Genomic DNA, 21,227 nt, shown 5'->3' on the forward strand with positions numbered 1-21,227 from the left:
AGTGTAATTGTATCTTTGCATATTAGGTATGATTCAGCATTTTGTTTTGTCTAAACTTGTCTGAACATGTTTGATCCATGTCTCTTGTAGCGATTTCTGTCTGCACTTCAGTAGCAAACATTACAGTTGAAGCTACAACTCTGCATGTTTGTACAGTGTCGTTTTATTACTTCTGCGATCTTAAAGTCCCTTTTTGCGATGTATATTTGAAGCATGAGTAAGCAGAGGGGTCTGACAAGTGATGAAATTTTGAAATGTCTTCAGAATTTATCTGAAAATGAGTCAGAAGAAGTGGCCCATCATCCACAATGTCTGAACCACAAACAAAAGGACAAGAAATCCGCAAGCGTCAAAAATGTGGAGTTGGAAGATGCAACGAAAACAAAACAACTAAAGCTTGCGCATGCTGTAACAAACCAGTTTGTGGAAAATGCACTGGGAACGTGGAAGAAAGTACTGTTTGTGTTAACTGTTGGACACCGCATTCTATGACCTTGTAATAGGAAAATGCGTGCTGTACTTGATCTTAACACTGTTCCTACTAAGTTAAAATAAATGTTCTTTAATTTGCTGGCAACAAAAAAGTTGTTTTTACTCCAGAGTCAGTACTTTTGAATGGGGGTCAAAATGACCCCTAATGGTAGTTATAAGTATTATGAAACATGCGGTAGTTCTAGTGTATTCAAAGTTGTTCATGCTCTTTTCATATGCAATCATGGGTTAGTTAAAATTGACCCTCTAGCTGTTTTTCATTACTTTCACATACTTTTTCAGGCTTTTGGTAACACTGTCCCAACTTTTTTTTGGGTGTTTTTCTACCATCAATTTCTATTTTTTTTTTTAAATTAAAGATTTCAGTCTGCAGTTTTGTGCTAGAATTCTCTAAATCCACTTATCTTGCCTCTCTCTGCCTCCACCTTGACATGTCTGGTGAGGGCAGGTAGCTATGATGTCGGACAATGACCCCAGGAATTTCGATAGCTGAGCGGTTGATGCTGGTGCCTCTCATAACCTCTCCTCCCTTATTTGTGAGTCAAAATATAAAAAGCCAGTGTCTCTATCCTAAATCTACCCCTCTGGACGAAGCTAAAAGTGAAATGCGTGTTTAAATGCTCTTTCCCCAGATTTTGCCCTCCTATCATTATTTTTGCTATTGCCTTTGATATTTTTACTTTTGTCATCTGAGCTTACTATGGGATACCTTTACTTATTTTACCAGCATTCTCAGTTTGTCAGTCTGAACTTTGTGGCTAGCCATTTGGCACTTGCCTGACATATTGTGTCATGCTGTGTGCCACCTGGTGTCTTTCTAGCATGCTGTCTGAATCCTGAGCTCACTTGTAGGATCAGTCACTTGGCCTCTATAGCAATATACTGTTATTGATAAACATTTTGTTACCCTGCCTTTGGATATTTATTCTTCTTATGATTCTAGTCAGTTTGGTCTACATAACATTGTATGATTTTGGCTTATCTAATGCAATAGTTATCTGTGTCAAGATTCTCCTTTTATCTGCTTTTTTGTGTTATTTAAGTAATAAAGATTCACTTTTATTACTTGTCGTCCATAGTCAGTAAAGTCAGCAGTACCTGATTTCCCTGAGTGCTTCCTTAAATCTTAGGGTAGAACATTCATAAGTGCTGCGCTCCTATCTCTGAACTAAGCAGCTGCATTGTTCTCTCGATCTGTGTATTTAATGATGAGCCGGAGTGATTGAGCTGAGCATGCTAGCAGCTTAGTTAAAGAATAGGGATGGGCGAGCCCGAACAAAAAAGTTTGGGGTCCGTATCATGCACGGACCCCGAACATGGACTTTACCCAGAAATCGGAGTTATTGTTTGGGTTCGGACAGCTGAACAAAGTTTGTTGAAAGGCAGCAGCTCAACCAATCACCAAGTTTGACTATATGGGCACTTCCGGACCCATCACATCCATGTCAAGTAATGGCATGGCTGTTATTGTCTGGCAGCACACTGTGTAAGAAATAAATAAATAAGTAAATGAATAACAAACTTGCTGTCTCATCCAATCTTGATAATCTGCGCAGGTAAAGCTGATAGCTGTGGGTTGCAGCTCTCAGGTGTCAGCTTTATCTTGCATGGTTATCTAAAACAGAGGGTTCCCCAAGCTGTTTTTTAAATTATTTAAATAAATATTTAAAGGAAACTGAATGAGATTCCCCCTATTTTTGATCATCAGCCAAGCTAAAGCAGACAGTGCTGTGAGCTAGTATTCTCAGTCTGAGAATGGGCCATGGATATTGGTCCTCCCCAGCCTAAAATAGCAACCCACAGCCACCCTTAAAAAGGTGCATCAATTAGACGATCCAAATCTGGCACTTTTCCAGGCCTTTGACACTTGCACTGTGGCAGTGGCAAGTGGAGTAATATTTTGGGGTTGATATCAGCTGTTTTATGGCAGCTGGGTCCATATTAATGGTTTATTTCTCCCACGATGAGACTCAACTCTGCTACACCTAGATGCATTGCTGAGCGATGGCATGATTCGACTGCTCAACCCGGCATCCAAGACACACTGAGCTGAGCATGGAATTTTGGCTGCGTGTAACCAGCAGTAATCTAAATGATGTCACCCCCAGTCACACACAGTCAATTTCTCAAGCTCAGCTCAATGTTTCCTTAAACATTGGGCTGAGTGGTCGCATCATGCGGTCGCTCAGCAATGCATCAAGATGTAGCAGAGTTGGACCTCGTTGTGGGACAGATTGATTATCAGCAGAAAGGTGAGTATAAGTTTGCTTTTTTATTATTATCTTTGGATAATAAATGGGTAAAAGAGGGTCAGGAGATTTATTTAAAATAAAGGACTTTTTTCTATGTCTGTCTTTATTACAATCTGACTATGAGGTTAGTAATAGGAACATCTTATAGACACTTATCCAGTACTAATCCCTGGGCTTGATGTTAGTGGCCATAAAACAGCTGACATCAACCCCAAACCTATTACCCTACATGCCATTGCACTAGGGCAAATGGAAAGAGCAAAGGCTAAGCGCCAGAATTGGCACATCTTATGGATGTGTCAGTTCTGGGGTGGCTGAGCATTTCTAGGGTGGCAGAGGGCTTATGTTTAGTCTGGAAGGGGGCCAACATCCATATTCCCTTTCTAAGCTATTATCAGCCCATGGCTGTCTGTTTAACCTTTGCTGGTTTTTGAATATATGGGGACCCATGTCATTTTTTAGGGGGTCTGCCCTATAATAACCAGTAAAGGCTAAGCTAACTAGGAGCTGAAATTAATAGACTGGGAACCTTTAGGGTTAATTTCCCCTTCCCAGAGTATTAACATCAGCTCACAGCCGTCTGCTTTCCTTCAGCTAGTTATGAAAATTACAGGAGACCCCACAAAGTTTTTCATTTACTTTAGCAAAAAAAGCAAGCTTATACTATTTCCACAAATAATCTATTTTTCCCATGATGAGGTCCAACTCTGCTACATCTGGATGCATTGCTGAGTGATGGCATGATGCGACTGCTCAGCCCATCATCCAGGAAACACTTGCACAGATTTATCATTGCAGGAAACACCCACAATGTCATGACACTACAGCTTGTGTCATTGGGTGCTGAAATCACATGTCTCTCTCCATATAAATAGCGGACATCTTGTTTTAATGCCATTTTGACACTGTATCAGCGCAGAGAGGCTGCTCCTGACGCTGGCACTGTTAACAGCTAGATTTTAGCTAGTTAGTTAGGTGGTTGTATAGCAGTCAGATAGTGTAGCTACTAGATAGTGTCCAGTGTGGCTGTAAAATTTACCCTCTGGAATTTTATTGTGGGGGCCATAACTGAGGTCTACAGACAAAGCCAGCAGGGCATATGTGGCGCCCCTGAGGCTCGGTCGCCACAGAGGTACTGCACCTACTCCGGAGGTGTGGTGCCCCACCATCCAGGTAAGGTGGGAAGCTCCTGACCATGCTCCAACACCTGCACCCCACACCACAAAGTAGTGTAGCAAAGCACGTTCGGCGGCTCCCTGCTTGGAGTATAGCAAAGCACCCATTGGTGGCTCCCTGCTTGGAACACGAAACGTGCTGGGAGGTGGGTGGAGTTGAGTTTACATTAAAAGAGTGGGGAAGGTTTAGGTTTTCAGTCGAGTCACGTCAAGTGAAGTGAGTGGAGTTGGAGAGAGAAGATCCCTGAGAGAGGGATGGAGGAAGGAAGTGCTGCAGCAGATCTCAGTGACCTGGGTCTGCTGGCACGGGAAAGGAGAGAAAGAAAGAGACATTGAAAGGAAACCTGATTCTTCATAAGAAGGAAAGACTAGTACGGAACGTAGGAGTAAAAGAGAACAGAGGACGTGGGTTAGAGGAGAACCCTGCCTAGGAGTTCTAAGCGCAAGGCCGTGGCCCGGTCCCCGAGGTTGTATGGATACTAATGGTCCTGCAGCAGACACCGGAGCGATAGAAGTTAACAATACTTTATTCCTACATCAGACTTGGGGGCACGACAGCAACATTGATAGTGAGCCGGGACTAGGAAGCAAAGAGTCCCCAAAGCAGGCTACAGCTGTCTGCCATAAAAGGAAAGTTCATAAGAACATCGGACAGGAGGAACTCCAGTGTAATTCAGTACTGGGAGTACTTCATATATAGGCGCTATAAGAGGAGACATTCAGAAAGGCACATGTTGGCGGAGTGTTGGAAAGGAGTATTCCACCTGGCCTGGAGGTTGACGGAGTCCCTAACCCGGAGGACATGGCACGGAGGCGGGCACCTGTTTGCACAACAGACTGTGGGTATAGCTTTGGAACTACATGCCCTGGTGTCCTCCACTTATTCCTGCACCAACACACCCAGCACTGCTACAACATGGTGCTTAACACTGCCTCACCTATGTCTCCCCTTGGCTTCCTTCTCTACACTGCCCTGGGACTACAGCTTCACCTGTGGGGAGCTTTTACATCTTTGCTGCACCATACCATCAGTCCCAGAGGATCAGCATGCAGCGTCGGCTTAACACCTCCCTTGCCGAACGCCACAGGTGGCGTCACGAACTATTCATTCAATTAACTACATTCCACCATTCAATCTCCCTTTTACTTGGTCACCCAGGGCCACGGACCGGGTCACTGCTGCTGTGACACATCCCACTGATACTGGCCCGGTACCGAGTACCCCACAGCCCTGGGAGGGTGACCCACATATGTCCTACAAGTGTGTTGTGCACTGCTTCCATTGTGCTCCATGCACAAGTATAGCTTTCTAATTCACATGTAGCTAGTGAAAATATATTAAAAAGCCTGCTGTATCCCACCTTGTCATTTAGTGCTGTGGTGATATAAAACTGTCTACAGACCTAAGGCACATTAAAAAAAGTTATATTTTTTTCTGTTGCAAAATGTGAAACAGTCTGCTGTATCTCACGTTGTCATTTTGTGGTGGTGTTATGAACCTGTCTGCAGACCTAAGGCACATTGAAAAAAAATTATAATATTTCAGGTGCAAAAAGTTAGACAACCCGCCACATCACACTTTGTAATTTGGTTTGATTGAAATTAAGCTGTAGAGGCCTCATCCAGGGGTCACAAAAAATTCTTCTGTTATTAACGTCATACAGTAAGGGACCTGAATTTAAAAATAGTTTGTAGCATCTAGTGTGTTATAGAGGCCTGATCCATAGTCCACAAAAAACTCTTCTGTTATTAACATCATACAGTAAGGGACCTGACTTTAAAATAGTTTGTAGCATGTAACATCCCTGCTGGCATCACTGCATGGCTTCCTATCTCCCATCAGGCTGATACACCGACTTACTCATCACTCCGAGCCATGCTGTGAGTTCTACCTTCCGCCTGCTCCATGCTGTGATCCATGTGTCCTTTGCTTGGTGTGTGCATACATCCTGGCTGTGTGTTCTAGGGCGGAGGTGCCTGCACTTCCTGAGTCTTATAGAGACTGTATGTGCATTCCTAATGTGTCCCCAGCCTATTGCCAAGAAGTACCGGGTACTTAAGGCATCTCCACTAATTAGTAGAGGCCTGAGCAACAAACTCTGTCTGCTTTCTGCTACTGAGTTGCCAGGTCCTGTCCAGTTTCTTCCACCCTGGAAGGCTGTATATCCAAGCCTGTACCTGTATTCTATGTGTCTTGCTTCCGCCACCCTGGGGTCTGCATACCCAGGCCCGTACCTGTATTTTATGTGTCTTACTTTTTCACCCTGGGGGCTGAATACCCAGGTCTGAATCCTTTGTCCTGAACTTGTTCCCGTGTCTGACCTTGTCTGAACTAAGTCCTATATCAAAACATGTTTGTATTCTTGTCTATAGCCTTCCCTACCCTGCCATGTCTTCCATGCAGCTCTGCTCTGCTCCTGTTCCACATTCTGTGGCTCTGCTCTGCTCCCATCCCGCATCCTGCAGCTCTGCTTTGCTCCTGTTCAGCATACTTCAGCTCTGCTCTGCTTCTGTTCCGCATCCTGCGGTTTTGCTCTGCTCCTGTCCCGTATCCTGCAGCTCTGCTCTGCTCCCATTCCACATTCTGCAACTCTGCTCCTGTCCCACATCCAGCAGCTCTGCTTTGCTCCTGTTCCACATCCTTCGATTCTGCTCTGCTCCTGACCCGTATCCTGCGGTTCTGCTCCTGTTCTGCATCCTGCGGCTCTGCTCTCCTCCTGTTCCATATCCTGCGGTTCTGCTCTGCTCCACTCCTGTTCCGCATCCTGTGGCACTGCTCTGCTCCCGTTCTACATCCTGCAGTTCTGCTCTGCTCCCGTTCCGCATCCTGCAGTTCTGCTCTGCTCCCTTCCTGCATCCTGCATTTCTACTCTGCTCCTGTTCCGTATCCTGCAGCTCTGCTCTGCTCCCGTCCCGCATCCTGTGGCTCTGTTCTACTCCTGCTCCACATCTGTGGATCTTTGTCCCTCCAGTCTGAACTGGTTCCTAATTGCTTCCTTATCCCACTTCTACTTGCCCATGTTCCTGTACTTCCCGAATCAGTTCCTGTGCCTCCAGTCTGAACTGATTCCTACCTGTTCCATTATCCCATTCATGCTTGCCTGCCAGAGTGCCAGCCATGCCCGCCTGCCAGCCAAGCCCACCAGCCATGCCAACCTGCCAGAGTGTCTGCTGTGCCCGCCTGCCAGAGTGTCTGCCACGCCCGCCTGCCAGAGTGCCAGTCGTGCCGACCTGCCTGCCAGTACATGATTGGTGCCCGCCAGTACTTGCCAGTCGAAAACTCTGTTCTCTCCAGTACTTGCCTGCACCTCTGTTCAGTGTCCCTGTGTGATAAGCTGCTTCTGCCAGATGCCGCCATGGACTGGTACCTGGCAGGTACCAGCCGCACAAGCCTGACCTCACCACTAGAGGCTCCAGTGAACACCAACGTAGCTACTTATTCATGCCCCTCCAGGGTTAGTCTGGCTTGTGGCACAGTGGGGCCACAATACGCGCTCATGCCATCCAGTCTGGGCGCGAGCATTACATAGTATAACTTCTTTGTCATACAGGCCTTCTCCACACTCAAACAATTATTTTTTCTGTGACTAACATGATACAGCACACCATATTTCAACTTGGAATTCACTGTCACTGAAATTCAGCTGTTTGCAGAGCTGTTTTTTTGTTGCTAATAATGTGCTCCTACCACACTATCTGAGCAACATGACTTGGAAAAAGCGAGGCCGTGGTGGAAGGGGAAATAGGCTTGGTGTTCAAGGTGTACGTGGGGTACGTGGTAATATTTGTAAAAGCACTGGTGAAGCATCATCACGTCCTATGCAAAGACAACTTATGTTATTGTACAGGTTACATCACTACCTTTCTTTTGCAGATGCACAGTGGTACGCCTTATCGATGATGCCAAAAAAGAGCATGTACTTGAGTCAATGGCAAGTGCAGCTTCAAGTGGCCTCTCCACTTCTTCCTCCACCTCAACATCACACCAAGTACAGTCCACAGATGTGGCACCAAAATTCCCCTTGCTTCCCCCAGCTCCCAAATATCCAGCCGTTCAACTGACTGTATGGAACCACAGATGGGTGAGTCTGAAGAGCTGTTCACACATTTTATGCCATGCTCATCAGAAGTATACTCAAAAGCTTCTAAGAGTCAAGAGGAGGAAATCTGCACTGATGCCCAAAATTTTTTAGCTTGGATCCAGAGTAGGAAGAAGTATGGTCCAAACAGCATCCTGACCCTCATCATTAAACATTAACCCCCGGGGGGAAGGTGAGCCTGAGGAGACTCAGAAATCGGAGGCTCACGAGACTGTTCTGTGCTGTCAGGGCAAGAAGATTAGAAGGGTGACTTCAATGGTGAGGAATGTGAGAGCACAAAGAATGATGATGAGGTGTTAGATCCCAGTTGGCATGAACATAGAGGCAAACAGCTGAGTAGGTAATCAGAGGAGAAAGATGAGGAGGTTACATTGTGCCATTTGTCTCAGACACGTAGTGATGCAGCCACAATGAGCTCTCACAAGCTCACACGTGCCTTGCATGGCTTACGTCCTCAACATGGTGGTAGAACATTTTCTCAGCCACTATCCTGGCTTAGGTGAGTTGCTACAGAAAGCACATAATCTGTGTGCTCATTTATGCCATTCACACCCCTTTGCTCATCGACTTGTATTGAAACAGAGGTCTTTGTCCATGCTAGTTAACAAGTTGATATGCGATGTGCTGACATGGTGGAATTCTACTCTGCACATGTTGCAGTGACTGTGGCAGCAGCAGCAATGAACCCTGATGCAGTAGGTCATGTTGTATAGCCTGGTCCAATGCAGTATGGACGTGGAGCAGATCATGTTTACAGAGTGGGCACAGATTCAGGACCTCTGCATCCTTCTGCACAGTTTTGAAATGGCTACTAAGATGGTTAGCGCTGAAGACGCCATCATCTATATACTGGAACAGACTTTGAATAACCTGCGGGAGGAGATGGTGGTCCCAGAAGAAAAGGAGGAAGCAGAGGAGGATGCGAAAGGGATAACATTGTCTCTAAGTTCAAAACTGTTGTCACACAGGCAGGTGCCAAAGAAGGGTGGATTAATGCAATCGAGGGGGGCTAGTGATAACCGACAAACTGTTATTGAAGGTACAAGATACAAAGAACAAATGGAGGAGGAATAGGTGATGGGTGAGCAACTGTCAGATGAAGAGGATTATCCTCCCCTCTTTGTTGTACGTGGTTGGTGGGAGGGGATGGAGGAAACAAGCCTCATTGTTACCCAGACACCAACACAGCATGGGCTTGAACCTCATGGTAGAGCCCGACATATAAGTGCCTTCTAGCTGCACTATCTGCAACATTATCCCCATATAGTTATTATTAGGAATAATGCTGAATACTGGGTTGCCACTTTATTAGATCCATGTTATAAAACCAAATTTTCCCAGATGATTCCTGCCCTAGAAAGGGACCCGTAAATGTGCGAGTATCGAAACACGCTTCTACACAACCTTAAAAGAGCTTTTCCCCAAGACAGCAGTGAAGCACACAGTTCGCATCACAGCTGTAGACTTTCAACCTCTGGCCTGTCAATTCATCAATGCCAAAACATTAGCAGCAGTAGCAGCAGCAGTGGAAATGGAAGAAGCAATTTCTGTGAGTCCTTTCACACTTTTTATAAGAGCAACTTGTGCACCAGCATAACAGAGTTCAAGTCTTACATGTGGTGAATGAATGGAGAGGAAGGTGCATGAGTATCTAGAACTAAATATCAGGAAGACCTGTGAAGACTCAGACGTCAAGGTTAGATTTCAGAAAGGCAGATTTTAAGGGATTCAGAAAGAGAATTGGAGGGATCCAATGGCTGGATATCCTTAAAGACAAAAATGTCCAGGAAGGATGGGAAATCTTGAAAAATGAAATTCTCAAAGCACAATTGTTAACAATTCCGAAAAGAGGGAAGAATAGGAAGCATTTAAGGAAACCAGGATGGATGAACACAGAACTTAAGCACATGCTAAAAAGGAAGAAAAAATGTTTATAAAATGGAAAGAGGGAGGCATATCTAAAGAAGAATATAATGCTGTCTGCAGAACCTGCAGGGCACAAATCAGATTAGCTAAAGCTGAAAATGAATTGAGGCTTGCAAGAGATGTCAAAAGCAATAATAAAGGTTTTTGGGGATATGTCAAAAGTAAAAGAAAAGTCAAAGATGCTATAGGATTTTTACAGGATGAAAATGATGAAATGGTAAGACAGGATGTTGAGAAGGCCGAACTTTTAAATTCCTATTTTGCATCTGTTTTCTCTCAGAAAGGAAACGTAACATCAACTGTTCTTCACTGTCCTATTAAGGGTATAGAAGAATCCAGGATATCTATAAACAGAAGGATAGTGAGGAAACACTTAGCTAACCTAAATGAATTCAAGTCTCCAGGTCCAGATGAATTACACCTCAGAGTACTGAAGGAGATAGCAGAAGAAATTTTTGAACCCCTCTCCATAATCTTTGAAAATTCTTGGAGAACAGGAGAAGTCCCAGAAGACTGGAGAAGAGCAAATGTTGTTCCTATCTTCAAAAAGGGGAAGAAGGTGGACCCAGGCAACTATAGGCCGGTGAGTCTGACTTCTACACCAGGAAAGATCTTTGAACAAATTATTAAACAACATGTATGTCAGTACCTGGATAAGAATGAAGTGATTAAACAGAGTCAGCATGGGTTTGTAACTAATAAGTCATGTCAGACTAACTTAATTTCCTTCTATGACTGAATCACTGATTGGGTGGATCAAGGAAATGCTGTAGATATAGTATATCTTGACTTCAGAAAAGCATTTGACAAAGTATCTCATACAATCCTTATTGAAAAAATGAATAAGTATGGAATGGACAAGGCAACTGTTAGGTGGATTCATAACTGGCTTAGTGATCGGACCCAAAGAGTGGTCTTAAATGGCTGCATATCCAGTTGGAAGAATGTCTCAAGTGGGGTACCACAGGGCTCTGTCCTGGGCCCTGTATTGTTCAACATCTTTATCAATGATTTAGATGAAGGAATTGCGGGTAAACTGATTAAATTTGCTGATGACACAAAGCTAGGAGGGATAGCTAATACTAGAGAAGAGAGAGAGAGGATTCAAAAAGATATAAATAAACTGGAGAAGTGGGCAGCAACTAACAGAATGGTTTTTAACAGGGAAAAATGCAAAGTACTACATCTGGGCAATAAAAATGAATAAAGCATATACAGAATGGGAGGAATAGGGCTAAGCAACAGCACATGTGAAAAAGACTTGGGTATACTAATAGATCACAGACTGAATATGAGTCAGCAGTGTGATGCAGCAGCAAAAAGGCAAATGCAATTCTAGGATGTATTAACAGAAGCATACAGTCTAGATCACGTGAAGTCATTATTTCCCTCTACTCCTCTTTGGTCAGACCTCATCTGGAATATTGTGTCCAGTTTTGGGCACCACATTTTAAAAAAGACATCAACAAACTGGAGCAAGTTCAGAAAAGAGCGACCAGAATGGTGACCGGTCTGCAAACCCTGTCTTATGAGGAAAGGCTGCAGGATTTGGGAATGTTTAGTTTGCAAAAGAGAAGACTGAGAGGAGACTTAATAGCTGTCTACAAATATCTCAAGGGCTGTCACATTGTAGAAGGATCAACTTTATTCTCATTTGCACAAGGAAAGACTAGAAGCAATGGGATGAAACTGAATGGGAGGAGACACAGATTAGATATTAGAAAAAACTTTTTGACAGTTAGAGTGATCAATGAGTGGAACAAGCTGCCACAAGAAGTGGTGAGTTCTCCTTCAATGGAAGTCTTCAAACAGAGGCTGGACAGACATCTGACTGGGATGATTTAGCGAATCCTGCTTTGAGCAGGGGGTTGGACCAGATGGCCCAGGAGGTCCCTTCCAACTCTACGATTCTATGATTCTATGATTCTACCATCAGGGAGGGTTTGGACCTTTTCACGTTTTGGCTTTCCAAAATGGATGAGTGGCCTAAGTTTGCCTCACACGCCTTTGAGGTTTTATCGTGCCCGGCAGCCAGCGTTCTCTCAGAACGTGTCTTCAGTGCTACTGATGGTGTCCTGATGGATAAGCATATCCGGCTGTCCACTGAAATGTTGACTGCCTAACATTCATTAATATGAACAAGTCATGGATCTCCAAGGACTTTTGCACCCTATTCGCAGATTGTACAGACTAGGTGATATTGCATTTCTTAGTGTGATGCATTAATGTGACTTAAATGCGCTCTGTGATATCTTTAGTGTGGCTTCTGTGCCTGCTGTGGCTGCTGCTGCTGCTGATGTTAACACAAACCTTTGGAAATGTGAACAGTCATGGTTGGTCTACATCTGCTGGGTTAGCTATAGTGGAAGACCTGTCAGTCCCGATTATACTATTTCTATTCTCTTGACAGTTATTCCTCTTCCAATTTTTAAAATGTGAATACTCCTGGTAGGGTGTCCATCTGCAGGATTGGGTGTAGTGGAAGAACTGTCTGTCCCTATTATACTATTTTTACTATGGTGAAATTGATGACACTTCTGTGGTGTAAGGCCCTCATTTTTTTAAATGCGAACACTCCTTGATAGGTGTCCATCTGCTGGATTGGGTGTAGTGGAAGAAATGTCGGTCCCTAATATACTATTTCTTCTGTGGTGAAATTGATGACACTTCTGTGGTGTAAGGCCCTCATTTCTTTACATGTGAACACTCCTTGTTGGGTGTCCATCTGCTGGATTGGGTTTAGTGGAAGACCTATCAGTCCATAGTATGCTATTTCTACTGTGGAGAAATTGATGCCACTTTAGTGGTGTCTGCCAATAATTTTTGGAAATGTGAACACTCATGGTTAGGTCTCCTTCATTGTGTTACCTGTTGCAGCAGACCTCCGAGACCAACAGGCCTCTACTTCCTTGGACTTAACTACCTACTGTCCTTAATTTTTATGACAATGGTAGTCTACAAAACTGATATTTGTGCCACCTGAGTGTGGCTAAGCATCTAAGCAGGTAGAGGTGTTGCATGTGGTATCAGGGCTCCCAGCAAAGGCAGCCTACACCGATTCCTCACCCACCTCGTCTTACTATGACGTTCAATTGAAAGCTGGAAATGCTGGCACAGACCCGATACCTCATGACTGGCTTATTGCTGCAGTACCATGCTACAATTAGTACTGTGGGTTAATTGAGGCCACTTTCCTGGTGTCTGCCCCTAATTTGATGTCTTTTGGCAGCATTTCAGACCATTATAAGGTGTTGTGTATGCATTTGTTTTTGCATCCCATTGAGGTGAATGGCGTTCGGTTACGTTCAGTGAAAATTCCGACTAATCAATCAGTGAATATTGCAAGTTTGGCAAACGTAATCCGAACCGAACATTTAAATATTCTGTCATCTCTACTCTACTCTCTATATATATAATACTTTTTAATTAAATATGTTTAACTTTCACCTTCTGATCTGTGTTCTATGTTCTGTTCTGAATAAAATATGGTTATAAAAGATTTCCAAGTCATTGCTTTCTTGTTTTATTTACTTTTTATACAGCATACTTTTTTGGGAATTGCAGTTGCAGATAAAGATCACTTTTAGACGAGAGTAACTTCTAGAGGTCTTTGTCCTGCATATGTAAAACTACTACTGGAATGCACCAGTATTACTGATGTCCTGAAAGCAGTTTAACCCTTTAACGTCCAATGACGGACAAAGTCCGTCATTGGACACCTCCCCTTCCCAGCGCCGGAGTCCGCACCTTTTCTGGGACATGGCAGCTGATCTGATCAGCTGACATGTGCCCGGGACAACCGCGGTTGAAATCGCAATTCACCCGTGGCCGTTAACATGTTAAATGCCCCTGTCAAATGCTGACAGTGGCATTTAACATGGACGCGCAGGAAGCATGTCCTTTCCTGTTCTCATCGGCACTCATGTCACATGACCGTGGGTCGCTAATGGGTTGGCATGACAACCTGAGGTCAGGAGAAGACCCTTGTGGTGGTCATTGCTGCATCGCTATGAGCGCTGTCTAGAGGTCGGCGCTCATATCAAGTGAGCCCTTCTGATTCATAGAACAGGGCTGCAGAGGCAATCAAGCAAGTGCAGCTTCAAGTCTCCCATGGGGACTACTGAAGCAAGTAAAAAGTAAAAGATAATGTTAAAAATATTACAAAAATTAAAAAATATAAAAGTTCAAATCACCCCTCTTTTGCCCCATTCAAAATAAAGGCAATAAAAAAATCAAATGTACACATATTTGGTATCGCCACGTTCAGAATCGCCCGATCTATCAAAATATAAAATAAGTTAATAGAATCGTTAAACAGTGTAGCAAGGAAAAGGAATCAAAATGCCAGAATTACTTTTTTTTGGTCGCTGCAACATTGATATAAAATGCAATAACGGGTGATTAAAAGAATGTATATGCACCAAAGTGGTATCATTAATTGTTAGATCAGCGTGCTAAAAAATCCTCAAATTTTTTTTCACCACTTATATAAAAAATAACCTAGACATGTTTGGTGTCTATGAACGCGTAATGACCCGGAGAATCACAATGGCAGGTCACTTTTAGCATTTAGTGAACCTAGTAAAAAATTCAAACACAAAATAAGTGTGGGATTGCACTTTTTTGCAATTTCACCGAACTTGTAATTTTTTTCCCGTTTTCTGTTACACAATATGGTAAAACCACTGGTATCGTTCAAAAGTACAACTCGTCAAGCAAACCAGGCCCTCATATAGCCATCTTGACCAAAAAATATAAAAGATTTCGCTCTTGAAAGAAGGGGAGCAAAAACTGAAAATGCAAAACCAAAAATACCCTTGAACCAAAAAAAAAAAATAAGCCAATATTGAATGCTGCAGTGTTTTCTATTTAGCTATAACTTGCAGTACAAGGAGAGGTTTAGGCTGGCATTTCTCCAATTAAATTATTACTTTCAAATAATGTGGCTCAGATGTTCTAACAATGCTCTCTTGTTAAGAATTAGGATTATTTTGCAAAGTGTAACATGATGCTAGCTTTGAAAAGCCACCTTGCCTTTTTTAACCTTATAAATCTAGGTAAAAATGACTAAGACATTGTTGAATTATTTGAAAAAAAAAACCACAAGATTGGAAAATAATCACTAACATCTCACTGTAAATCATGATTTACACAATATTTAAAAATAGACATTGTAATATCTATTTATATAATTGCCTTGTAATGTTTTAATTTCCTGTTCTGTCCAGATATCACCGTATCCCAGAATTCCAAGCGGAGGAAGTTCACCGACTGCCATATTGGGACACCCAAGTGATGGGTGTCTCAATATGGAAACTGCTGCTGGTATCAACCTATTGGCGGTACCACCAGCGGAACACTGTTGCACCACACACACACTCTATAAGCCATACGCACCACACACACTCTCTCACACTCACGCAACCTCTTACGCAGTACCACCAGCGGAACACCATCGCACTGCGCCTGCGCGATTTCCACGCAGGCGCAGTGAATCATTCGGCTGATCCCGGCGGCAGTTGCGCGACGTGTCTACAGGCAGAGGAAGCAGGTCACATTAAAGGGGTTTTCCCATGAATGAAAGTTCATTTTAAAAATTGTCTGTGTCTGACCATGTGCGGAGCATACCACATCTCCTGGGCAAGGCAGGAAGCAAAAGACAATACTGATATTACAGCAGGGGATCACAGAGGATTCATTTTGTGAGGTAAAATATTTCACTGATTGTTTTTAAACAATACTTTACATCACAAAATGTATCCTATGTGATCTCATGCTGTAATGTCAGTATTGCCTTTTGCTTCCTCCCCTGCCCAGGAGCTGTGGTATGCTCTGTACACGGTCAGACACAGGGATGAGAGAGACAGAGCACAGGGGGAGACAGCTCAAACAGGACAGCACATGAGGGGAGAACACAGCACAGGAAGGAGAGAGACGGCAGACTAGGGGGATAGCACATGGGGTAGACAGGTCAAAGAAGAGAGCACAGATGGGAGAAGTCAGCACATGGGGAAAGAGAGAGTGGTTAGGTGGGTGAGCACATGGGGGAAGAGATTCTCAATGCTGCAAAGCCTGCCCCCATTGGGTATTACCGCCATCCATCTAATATATATATGTGTATATATATATATATATATATATATATAGAATATGTATATATGTGTGAATATATGCACAGCATACTTATATATATATATATATATATATGTATGCTATGTATATATCCAAACATACACATATATACAGTATATACAGTGGGATCGGAAAGTATTTAGACCCCTTTACATTTTTCACTCTTTGTTACATTGCAACCATTTGGTATATGCAAAAAGGTTCATTTTTTTCTAATGAATGTACACTCTACACCCCATCTTGACTAAAAAAATACAGAAATGTAGAAAAGTTAGCAAATTTATTAAAAAAGAAAAACTGAGATATCACATGGTCATAAGTAATCAGACCCTTTGCTCAGTATTGAGTAGAAGCACCCTTTTGAGCTTCACAGAAATTTATATAGAGCCGTAAAAACAAATAGTCATATTTTTTTCACAAAAATGATATTTTTGCCCACAATTATTTATTTTCCCAAGGGTAACAGGAGAAATTGGACCCCAAAAGTTGTTGTGCTATTTGTCCTGAGTATGCTGATACCCCATATGTGGGGGTAAACCACTGTTTGGGCGCATGGCAGAGTTTGGAAGGGAAGGAGCACCATTTGACTTTCACGCAGAATTGGCTGGAATTGAGATCAGATGCATGTCGTGTTGGGAGAGCCCCTGATGTGCCTAATTAGTGGAAACCCCTAATTATAACTCCAACCCTTTCCCCCAACGCACCCCTAACCCTAATACCAACCCTAACCTTAATCCCAACTCTAACCCCAACCATAACAGTAATCCAAACCCTACCCCAAACTGTAGCCTCAACCTTGTCCCTAACTTTAACCCCAACCCTAACTTTAGCCCCAACTCTAACCCTAACTTAAGCCCCAACCCTAACTTTAGACGAAACCCTAGCCCTAAGTTAAGCCCCAACCCTAACCCTAACTTTAGCCCCACCTTAACCCTAACTTTAGCCCCAACCCTAACCCTAACTTTAGCCCCAACCCTAACCCTAACTTAAGCCCCAACCCTAACTTTAGACGAAACCCTAGCCCTAAGTTAAGCCCCAACCCTAACCCTAACTTTAGCCCCACCTTAACCCTAACTTTAGCCCTAACCCTAACCCTAACTTTAGCCCCAACACTAATCCTAACTTTAGCCCTAACCCTAACCTCAATGAGAAAATGGAAATAAATACTTTTTTTTTTTATTATTTTTCCCTAACTAATGGGGTGATAATGGGGACTTTGATTTACTATTTATAGAGGGGGTTTTAAAGCAGGTTTTTGTGTTTGGCAGCTGTCACACACTAAAAGATGCTTTTTATTGCAAAAAATAGTTTTTGCATTACCATATTTTAAGAGCTATGATTTTTCCATATTTTGGCTTACAGAGTTATGTGAGGTGTTGTTTTTTGCAGGACAAGTTGAAGTCTCCATTGGAACCATGTTTGGGCACATGACTTTTTTTATCACTTTCTATTCTGATTTTTGGGAGACAGAATGAGCAAAAACCAGCAGTTCATGAATTTCTTTTGGGGGGCGTTTACACCATTCTGCATGTGGTAAAATTGATAAGGCAGTTTTATTCTTCAGGTCAGTACGATGACAGTGATACCTCATTTATATCAATTTTTATGTTTTGGCGCTTTTAAAAAATAAAAACTGTTTTATAGAAAAAATTACTGTTTTTGTATCACTTTATTCTGACAGCTATAACTTTTTTTCTTTTCGCTGAAGACACGGAATGGTGGCTCGTTTTTTGAGATAGAAGATGACGTTTTTAGCGATACATTGTTTATTTATATCTGTCTTTTTGATCACCTGTTATTCCTCTTTTTGTTCGGCGGTATGCTGATAAAGCATTGTTTTTTGCCTTGATTTTTTTATGTTGTTCACTAAAGGGGCTAACTAGTGGGACAGTTATATAGGTCAGGTTGTTATGGACATAGTGATACCAAATATATGTACTTTTATTGTTTAGATTCTTTTTATTCAAATATTTATTTAGTAATAGAATAAATATTGATGTCACGATATGTCTTGCTCTGCATGGCGCGACCCGACGATCGGTTGGTCACAAAACCACAAGACAGACAAGGGGACACTGGGGAAACAATTACAACGGTGGGCCCTATAATAGGGAACGGGGAAGTTGACACCTCCTTCACTCTCCTAAGGAAGAGCCCTGACTCTCCTCATGTTCCCTATACAAGTTCCTTCAACCTGTCGCCGAGCAAGATACCTCAGTCCCTCACTTGCCCTGCACCTATCCCTAACTAGGGAACTGGCAAGTGCAGACACTGGTCTTCAGCGCTGTACTAGTAAAACACAAGGAAAAATAATGGACAGGGAAAAACAAACAACTTAGCTTTCTCTGCTGCCAATGCTCCTGAGGCAGCAGAGTACGGCACCCAAACTCAGCTTTCAGCAGAAACACCACTGCTCCAGATCTGCTGCAAAAAGCACTGCTCCAGGTAGCTCCTCTCTTCTCAAAGGTTGGTTAGCAAATGACCAGTATTACCAACAGCTAGCTGGTGTACCAGGTGACCTTATATAGGGAGTGGTATTCAGCAGACTAATTAAACATGCAGTAACACCAGCAGCCACCAGGGGGAAAACCCCATCAGCAGACCAACTACAGTTGTAGTATCACCAGCGGTCATCGGGGGAAAAACTCCATATTAACGCCCGAGGGCCAGAAAGGAAAAAGGTTTATATAAGTGAGTCCAGACTCTGACACAGATCCAAAAATGGATCGTGACAATTGATTTTTTTATTATTTTGTATTATTTTTTCAAATATTTCTACAATTATTTAATTTTTTTTATTTAATTCTTACTTTTACACTTTGTCCCACTATGAGACAATAATTTTGTGCAGGTTGATCGCTTCTATAGCATGCAGATGAAGCAGCATCTGCGTGCTATAGAAGCTGTCAGCGCTGCAGCTTCTGTGCACACTGACCTGAGAGGCTTCCTGACATGCACTGCACATGACAGGAAGTTTCTCAGCTCTGGAGACCCGAATGTCATCATGATGACATTGAGTCTTCATGGCAGCGATCGGGACCCCGGGGCATGCTGCGGGGTCTCCTATCAAAAGGAAGAGGGGCTGTCAGCCCCTGTGCTGACTCTGAAATGCTGCAATCATGTTTGATCACAGTGTTCCAGGGGTTAAAATCCGGGAGCGGTCTGTGACCACTCCTGGTACTTACTGCAGGGTGTCAGCTGTGAGAATCAGCTGGCACCTGGCCACAAATGGCCGCGCTCCCCCCCATGAGCGTGGCCGATCGCCTATGATGTACTATTCCGTCCATGGGAATTAAGTTTCAGGTCACATGGATGGAATAGTATGTCCAATGTGAGACAGGGGTTAAACAACAGGTGCAAGCACAGCAGCAACATCACAAGTTACAGTAGAAGCAGATGGCTCAACAAAAGACCAGTAAGCTACGTATACAACAGATGCAACAACAGCAGCAGCAGATTGAGTTACTTGCAGAGGTGGTCCATGGGAGACCGGACGCCTCTCCCCCAGGTGATGATAAATACGTCTGAAAGGCAATAAGATGAGCAATGCCAAAAGTTACCCCGGCATGGATGTGGAAGCTTTTTTGACTGTTTTTGAGCAGGTAGTAGAGCATGAGAGACTACCATCAAAGCAGTGAGTGGAGTTGTTGGCCCCCTATCTAACTGGCAAGTCGTAAAAGACTTTTTATGATTTGGCTTTACAGCATGCACAAGAGTATGCCAAATTGAAAACTGAAATTTTGACATGCATGGGAGTGACTATGTCTGTCTGAGCACAAAGGGTTCACCACTGGGTGTATTATGGCGACAAACCCTCTCCCTCCCATATGTTTGATTTACTGCATCTTGTACAGAAGTAATGGCAGCCAGAGTCTTTCACTCCAGCCCAGATAGTCGAGCGGGTCATAATGAACTGGTTTATCCACTCCCTTCCAAGGACTGTGCAGACCTGGGTTGCTGATGGCATCCCACGAAATGTAGACAACCTGTTTGGCACAGTAGAAAGGTACCAGGTGGTAGAGAGGTCCCCGAGGAAGCCAGGTAGTGTTGCATCTCCATGCTGGGGTAACCAGAAGGATCCTGAATATTAAAAGAGGGGTAGTAGAGCCACCACTGGGGGGTAGTTGCTGAGGGGTTGCCAAAGGCTAAAGGTAAAGTTTTGCTCTCCTGGAGATGTCACAGTCCTGGACGCATAGCTGCCTGATGTCCTATGTCCTCAGAACAGATGGACTGTAGCTATGGAGGCTATGTTCACACTATGGTTATCTTACATGCAGTGTGGACTATCAGCCCGGTGAGGGGGCCACAGGCATGTCCTGTGACAATAAATGAAGTACTGGTGTCAGGACTCTTGGACTCAGGGAGTTTAGTGACCCTGGTAAGTGCCACAAACCCCCGCCTGTTGATCCTAGGAAAAAACACGGGCATCCGTCATATAAATGGGGATGCCAAGGATTACCCCATAGCCAGAGTGATGATAAAAGCAAACTATGTCATTGAGTCTCATGAGGTCAGGGTAGTAAAGACTTGCTACACCCAGTGATAATTGGGCTGGACTTTAGACTGTTCTAGGACTTGTGGGAAAAGACAAGGGTGCCCAATAAGTCAGACAAGAGCCAATCCACCCATGAATATTCCCCATTGCAGTTGGAGGTGGATGAGGACCCCTGTATGTCCTTGCTGACAATGAGGATGAAACAGTGACCCATGAGGATGAGGAGCTGCTTTATCGGTTCACTATACCGAGAGGGGGAGTAATGGAGCAGTTGTTGGTGCCGAGTTCCTATAGGCATAGGGTATTTGATTTGGCCTATTCTCATGTCTTGGGTGGGCATTTGGGAGTAGACAAAACTAATAATCGGGTCCTTCAGAAGTTCTATTGGCCTGGTGTGGCAACCGTCTGCGAATCTGGGCTGCAGTAGGACAGCGCCCCGAGTGACCCGAGACCCTTAACCCCTATACAGAGATCTGGAATTATAGCAAGGCCCAGGGGTAGCTGTCTAGGGGCGCAGTGGACCAGAGCAGAACGGTCAACAAGGGGTAAAAACTAAAACCCGTAATAGTGGTCCGGAGACAGGAGTACAAAAACAGCAGGCAGAGGAAGGGTCAGGATGGAATCCAAGCCAAGGTCAGCATCAAAAAAATTGGAA

The 21,227-nt window shown here is 43.6% G+C and overlaps 1 protein-coding gene across 3 annotated transcripts in view; it reads right to left on the reverse strand.

The window, feature by feature from the left end:
* Positions 1-21,227, reverse strand: part of LOC141092474 (probable cation-transporting ATPase 13A4) — a 576,817-nt gene that overhangs the window by 417,358 nt on the left and 138,232 nt on the right. The gene's annotated exons all lie outside the window — the stretch shown is intronic.

Source organism: Dendrobates tinctorius, unplaced genomic scaffold (assembly GCF_039654945.1).
Source record: "Dendrobates tinctorius isolate UK_male_01 unplaced genomic scaffold, ASM3965494v1 ptg000060l, whole genome shotgun sequence".
Classification (NCBI taxonomy): Eukaryota; Metazoa; Chordata; class Amphibia; order Anura; family Dendrobatidae; genus Dendrobates; species Dendrobates tinctorius.